The 7,572-nt window shown below is 45.0% G+C and overlaps 1 protein-coding gene across 1 annotated transcript in view; it reads left to right on the top strand.

Moving 5' to 3' along the window:
- The first annotated feature begins 531 nt into the window (after positions 1-531).
- Crem (cAMP responsive element modulator) overlaps positions 532-7,572 on the top strand; it is a 56,084-nt gene continuing 49,043 nt past the window's right edge. The window contains exon 1 of the mRNA XM_013521448.1: positions 532-540. The gene's annotated coding sequence lies outside the window, so the exon portion shown is untranslated. The remainder of the gene's footprint in view (positions 541-7,572) is intronic.

Raw genomic sequence — 7,572 nt, 5'->3', positions numbered from 1 at the left:
GAAGACTCCATTTTTAGGATTTTAAAGGTGGAACAAGAATTTAGAAGGCTGGACCTGGTGGCACACACCTGTAACCCCAGCTCTGAGGTTGAGGCAGGAGCATTGCAGCAAGTTCAAGGTCAGTCTAAATTGCATATCAAAACCCTATTTCAAAAAATCAAACCAAAAACAGTGTCTTACAGGTGTCTTAGGAAGAGCTCTTCATTTCTGTAATACTGCCCTGTATTTTGTAGTTATCTCTGACTGCAATATCTGGTCCAAAAGCAGCATTTTTTAAAAAACAATAACAAAAAATTACCCTTACTTCCAAAGCATTCAACTTAGTTTCCAGAACATCAGCTCCTTATAAATCATCTTATTTATATAATTCTCTGTGTGTGCGTATGCATGTGAGGTACGAGGGACTAGACCCAAAGGTGCTTTACCGTTGAGCTACATCTCCACCTGTTTTTGTTTTTCCACAGGGGCTCCTAAATTCCCCAGGCTGGCCTTGAATAATGGAATCCTCCTGCCTCAGCCTCCTGCAGTTTGAGATTACAGGTATGCACCACCTCATCTAATTCTGATTAATCATTTTACCTAGTGTATCGTTCAACAAGTGTGGCTGTTGGGGGGCTGAGGATTTAGCTCAGCGGCACAGCGCCTGCCCAGCAAGCACAAGGTCGTGAGTTCAATCCCCCGTACCGGAAAAAAACAAAACAAAAAAAAAAAGCCAAAAGCTATTTGGGCTGGGGATTTAGCTCAGTGGCACAGTGCCTGCCTGGCAAGCGTGAGGTTGTGAGTTCGATTCCTGGTACCAGGAAAAAAAAAAAAAGTGTGTCTGTTGGGATACACAGTTACTTTGGTGAGCAGTCACCCCTGCTGGTAGGAACAGAGAAGTGTCAGCACTGGAGTAGCACTGGGCGCTAGCCAGACGAGGCTGCCCAGCGGAAATGGCTGGCATGGGTTCATGAAGAGCTGGCAGGGAGGGAACTGGCACAGGGAAGCTTTCATTTGCACTTGCTTTGTGTGTGTGTGTGTGTGTGTGTGTGATACTTGAGGATTGAACAAGGACTTTGCACTGATATACACACCCATACCTTTAAAAAAAATTTGTTTTTGAGACAGGGTCTGGAGTAGCCCTTAATTGCCCAGCTGGGCTCTACCTTGCATTCCTCTTGCCTCAGCTCCAGAATTCTGGGACTAGATTGCTGCCACCGTACCATGTTGACAGTTTTTATCAGTAGATAGATGGGTTGCCACCAGATGCAACGCAGAAACCTCCAATTAGGCTTAACTGGGGTGAGGTCCTGGGGTTTAAACCTGGAGACTTCACCAACCTGTTTTTATTTTATTTCCTTTTATGTGTTTTTGAGACAGGGACTCACTAAGTTGCTCATTTTGCCAGGCTGGGCTCAAACTTTCCATCCTCCTGCTTCAGCCTCCCAGAGTGCTGGGATTACTGGCTGCATATGCTGTTCCACCCACCCCAGGCAAATTCGTGGGGTTTTTTGTTTTGTTTTTTTTTTTAAACTAGCAGAGTTTTATTAAAGGTAGGAAAAGAAACAGGCTCTACAGCATGAGTTTGGGCCAAGTAAAAGTAGGAAAAGAGGTACTGCCTACAGTGTGACATTGGGCTACCATGCAAGAGAACACAGTAGCCCAATTTTCTCATTTTTCTTGCTTAATATAAGCTGTTATTTACCTGTAATAAACTAGTTTTAACTATGTCTGTCTGCTGTAAAAGACAAAGCTCAAGTCCCTTGGCAGATAGAACTTTTAAACATTTTGTAGAAAATTGGTAGAGTAAGCCAGGCACAGGTCTGTAATCCAGCACTTGGGAGGCTGAGGCAGGGGGAATTGTTGCAAGTTTGAGTCCAGCCTGGGCTACAAAGTGAGCTCAAGGCCAGCAGTACCATGAACTGCATAGCGAGACCCTGTCTCAAAAAGACAAAAGGAAAAAAAAAGAAAATTGGTAGAATAAAGGGCATGATGTCCATATCCTTAAGTGATTTTAGGTATAAAGCGATCACTTAAATATTTAAAGCTCAGCTGTTTGAAACATGATGATGAATTCTAGGGGATGTTTTTATTTATTTATTTATTTATTTATTTATTTATTTATTTATTTATTGCTAGGAATCGAACTCAGGATCCTGCACTTGCCAGGCAGGCACTTGTGCTGCTGAGCTAGATCCCCAGCCCCACTGGGGATGTTTTAGACTAAATAGAATTGTTTTATGTTGTGTTTAGCCAACCGTGGGAGCATATTGGGACATTTGAGCTCTAACCAGTTTGTGGGGTTGGGAGTGAGGTGCTGGATTCAGCCCTTGTCTGTCTGACAAGAGCAGGTTCTACGACCTTAAGGCCGATTTGGGATGCGATCAGTAGTACAGAAAGCAGCTGAGGTTTTCAAGGATGCATAGTTTATACTGAGAGAAACTGGAACCCCTCTTTACAGATCTCCACAAAGTAAATTGGAACATGAGCTGCTGAAAGGACAAGAGTGATGCCTCAGCTGAAACTCTGTTATGACAGATTTTATTAAACCTCCACTGAAGTACTTCGCATGTGCAGAACTGTAGACATTTTAGGACAAGGGGGACCACTGGAAAATTTCAAGTAAGGAAGTACCATGTTTGCATTTCAAGCTCAGTGTTGTGGTCAGGTGGGGTGAATCACAAGAAGTCGAGAGGAAGTTTGAGTGAAGTGATTACAGGGAGACTGACACTGCTTAAAGGAGTTGTTCTGCTTTAACCATGCCAAGAAATGATCAGGTTTGGAATTAAAGAATGGCAGTGAGGGTGGTGAGAATGGAGTAGAGAGAAGGGCTGTCTGGGAGATGGCATCATTGGAGCCGAGTAAGCACACACTCCCAAGCTCACATTCCAAGCACAAGTAGACATTCTGCATTCTTTCTTTGCTTGCTTCCTACAACATGATTTCGCAGGAGAGAAAGACGCAGTTAAGCCACACACTCTGGGAGGCTGAGACAGGAGGATCAGAAGTTTGAGCCTAGCCTGAGCAGTGCCATTTGTCAAATTAGCAAGACCCTATTTCAAAACATAAAATTAAAAAAGACCAACCATGAAGAAATTTAATAATTTCAACAGTTGTCCAAGGTCACACAGCTAATAAGAGGTAGAAGTCAGTCGTTCACATAGAAGCCAGTGCCCTCCCCGCTCGCTGCAGCGCAGTCGCCTGAGCCCGTGCAGCCCCTGGGAATGGGGGTGAGGGAGGAGAGGACGAGGGAGCATAGGAGCCGAGGCGGGCAGCTGAACCTGTGGCGGGCATCACGGAGAGGAGCCTGCCGGTGAGGGAGGCTTAGTCTAGAACATTATGGGTTTGAGGCCCTCGGAGCAACCCCAGGGGAAGCTGTGAGGGGCAGACTGGGAGGGTGGGGCTGAGGAGAGAGGGGTGAAGGCCCAGGGAGGCTGTGTGGAGACTGTTGTACTCAGGGAATACAGATCTTAGCTGAAGAGTGGGCCAAAGGCCACAGCACAAAGGAACAAGTGAGTGGAAGGAAAAACATGAAAGCGATATGTCAGAAAGAGCTCCAGGAGGGCAAGACTTCGTGGGAGGACGAAATGCTGTGGGCTGCTGAGGAAAATGGAGACCAGAGCCGTCTCGGAGTCGGCAAGCAGGCCGGCCGTCGCTGACTTATTGGTAGGTGGGATGGAACATCTCTCTGATGAGCCTGAGGCAGGGTCAGTGCACCTCCCTCTGTTCTGTGAGAAGGCCGCTGTCTCCCTGTAGGGTTCTGTGGCTGGGTTGTGGGAAACACTGCCCTAAGTGCTGCATGCTTCCGGGGAGGGGACATGGTGGCTGTGCCTGGATTTCCCTAAGTACCTTCTACTATTTACATTTGTTTGTTTGGTACCGGGAATTGAACTCAAGACCTTGCATTTACCAGGCAGTTGCTGTGCCACTGAGCTATATCCCCAGCCCTATTTACATTTTTGAACTATAAGAATGCATTACTGTTTGAGAAAGCTAACAACATATCCAAGGAAAGGTAGAGGTTAGCAGTCATTTCTGTTTATGGTGCCATGGTCATGATTGCTCCAAATAATATTTTGTTCCAAGTACTCATTTCTTTTTGTTTACCCTGCTAGGATAGAAGCAGGTGTCCACCTGCCAAATACACCCACATTTGCCTGGGCCAGCAGCCCCAGTCCTGTGGTGCTGCATGAGTTCATAAGGGATAGCACACTATTTCTATTTTTCTTTTTGTGCAGTATTATGGTTTGTGTCTAGATGTCTCTCAGAGCCTTATGCACTCATAGGTGGGGCTTTTTCAGAAGTGGGTAGACCTAGAGTGTGTGACACTGGGATTGATTCGTGTGCATGGCTGCGATCAAGGGCACTAGGATTAAGGGTATGAGCACTACCTGCCTTGAGTAGCATGGGTAAGACATAAGGGATAGAAAGAGCTGTGGTTGACTCTTTTTGCTTTGCTGTCATTTGCTCACCGTGAAGTGTTTCTTCTCTGTGATGACCATCCCATGCCAAACTGCCTTGGAGCCACTGATTATGAACTGAGACCCCTACAAACTGTGAGCTAAATAAACCTTTCCCCTTTAACTTTGGGTATCAGGTATTTTTTCTTAGCAATGAGAAAAAGTAACTAAGATAGAATTTGGTTCCAGAAGTGGGGTTATTGCTGTGACTATACTTGACCATATGGCCTAGGAGCCTTTGGAGCTGGCTTGTGGGAAGGAGAAGAGGTAGGAAAGGTTAAAAGATGCTGGATGAAAAAGTAGAGCTGGAATGCCTGAGGCTGTACTGTGTGGGAGATTCTGACCAGACCTCAGAAGCCCAGAAGACTGATAGAAATTTTGCTGGTAAAGACCAGGTTCAGGAGGTTTCTGCTGGGAAGAAGGATTGCATTGGCTTTTGAACTCCAGATGACATGTATTAAGTCTTGGCAGAAAGTCTGCTCATGTCCAGAGACTTTTCCTGAGGCTCAGATTAAGAGCAGAGGACTAATCTGGCAGAAGAAATTTCAAAACAATGTAATGTTAAGGTGGTGATATGGCTATTGTTTGGGAGCATTTAGTTAGATTTATGTTGAGAATCAAGAGCAAAGAGCTGGGGCTGGGGATTTAGCTCAGCAGCAAAGCACCTGGCCGGCAAGCACAAGGTCATGAGTTTGATTCCTGGTACTGGAAGAAAAGACCAAAAAAAAAAAGAGAGAGCAAAGAGCCTAGCAGAATGATTTAAAACTTTTTGGGGTTGGGGATTTAGCTCAGTGGCACAGCGCCTGCCTGGCAAGCACAGGTTGTGAGTTTGATTCCCAGTACCAGAAAAAAAAAAAAAAAAACCTTTTTAAGTTTGGCCAGAAAGGAAGCTCCAGTAAAGTTGTGGCCTGCAAAGATGAAACAGGAGAAATTGTTTGCTGAAAAGATTAGTAAGGAAAAGCCAGGTATTTCAGAAGAAGAGAACAGAAAAGATGGCCTGAGGATATCACAAGAACCAACAGAATTTCAGCCTCTGTAGCCTCATAGTTGCAATGGTGAAAGACTTTGCTTTGAGCAATGAGCCCCAGAGCACCATGTTCCAGGATGGCACTGGTGTAGGGAATTTGTTCCTTGGGATTTGGTTCATAGGCACTCAACCCCTACAAGCAAGAGAGAAGGAAGTCTGGCTACTGCTCCCGCTGAAGACCTTGGCATCATCCACGTGGTGCTGGTTTTAGGTGCATGCAGAATGCAAGAGTTGTGTGATGGGAAGGCTGCCACCTAGATTTCAGCCATGGCCTGGGAGGCCAGGCAGTGTGCCCCTGAGAAGGCAGTGTGTAAAGCTGTGAGTGTGAAGCCAAAGGTGCAGTGGAGATCCCAGAGGTCTGGAGAAGCCAGGAACATGGGTCATCTGAGGAAAACTGCAAGGAGGGAGCAGAGCTGGCCCAAGAGAGAAGCCATGGGAGCTACCACCACTGGAAGTACCATGGGGTGGAGCCACCCAAATTCTTTGGAGTTTACAACTTGCTACAGATTCCTGGGGATATTGAAAGTGGAACTGTGGGAATTAATGTTTGCCATAATGGATTTTGGTCTCGCTTTGTTCCTATTCCTTACTATGACCCTGTTCGTAACTTTTGGAATTGAAATGTCTATCTTGTGCCATTGAATGTTGGAGGTGTTTAACTTTCTTTTTATTTGTACAGGGGTTTGCAGCTATGACTTTCTCTTAAATTTCAGAGGAGACTTTGTACTTGGACTTTTCAGCAATGCTGAAATTGTTAGGATTTTGACAACACTTAGAGATAGACTAAATGCCTTTTACATAAAGGGATGTATATGAGTCTTTAGGGGTCCAGGGGAAGACTGTTATGGCTGATGTCTAGATGTCCCTCAAAGCCTCATGCAATCATAGGTGGAGCTTTTTGAGAAGTGATTGGATCTAGAACATGTGATCCTGGGATCGATTCATGGTTTGATGCTAGGAAAGCACTAGGATTAAGGCTGTGAGAACTACCTGTGCTGAGTAGCCTAGATAAGATATGAAGGTTAGAAAGGCTGTGGTCGTCTCTTGTTGCTTTGCTACCATCTGCCCATCATGAACTGTTTCTTTTCTACAATGCCCGTCTGCCATGCCACCCTGCCTTGAAGCCAGCCAATTATAGATTGAAGCCCCTAGAAATTGTGGACTTTTTCTCCCTTTAAGTTTGAGTGTTGGTTGAGTATTTTGTCTCACCAAGGAGAAAAAGTAACTAGGACATGCGGGAAGAAAGAAAAAGTTTTTTTTTTTTTTTTTTTCTTGTTCTCAGAAGTTGAATGTTGTCCAAACTCAGAGACTTAACTCAAAAGACCAGTTACTTAAGAAAGAGCGAGAGAAAAAAAAGAAGGGATAGGGAAAATAATTATAGTGGCAGCTGGTGACACAAACCAAAAAAAAGCCCTTTACAAAATAGTGTATTTGGAGACCAGGCCAATTTAGCAAAATGCACAACAAACAGCATATTTACAGAGTGAATGCAGGTGGTTAGAAAGAAAAACAAAAGCCTACATTCCCTTCCCTCATCCCCATAGCCAACCAGAAAACCCCTTCCTAGTGCCTCAAGAACAGTCCCCAGCACTACTAGCCTAGAGAGAAAAGTGGGAGTAAGAAGAGAAAAGAAAACCTAGTGACATTTTAGAAAGAAACAACATATGCCTTATCTTAGTCTCTGGCAACTGAGCTTTATTCTCATGCCTTGCCACACCAAGATGTTCTTGGGGTTGGGGGGATGGATACACCAAAATATGCCCTCTCCTTTGGTTCCACCAACTATTATCGGATAGTTCCTTTAAAAATGGCTCGCCAGGCAAAAGTATCCCAGGTCCTTCTCGCTGCGAACAAGGAATTGGATGAGACAAGCCAGTAATGGTGCCAAAAAGTTTATTTGGAAAGTTCAGAGTAAATGGATATGGGAAGAAGCAGCTCTGCCACGCGAACTTGGACCAAGCAAAGAGAAAAAGGGGGTAAAAGCAAAAGTAAAAGTGCAGGCCACATCTGAAAAATGTGGCAAGGGCTACAGGCGAACTCATGCGTGATAGTGGCTTTCCCTGATGGCTGGTCCTTTCCATGCCGTCCACGTTTGGTGGGCGCTCG

Source organism: Chinchilla lanigera, unplaced genomic scaffold, assembly GCF_000276665.1.
Source record: "Chinchilla lanigera isolate Chin_1 unplaced genomic scaffold, ChiLan1.0 scaffold00061, whole genome shotgun sequence".
In the NCBI taxonomy this organism is placed as follows: domain Eukaryota; kingdom Metazoa; phylum Chordata; class Mammalia; order Rodentia; family Chinchillidae; genus Chinchilla; species Chinchilla lanigera.
The sequence above is the reverse complement of the archived record's forward strand: the minus strand, read 5'-3'. Positions and strand labels throughout refer to the sequence as shown.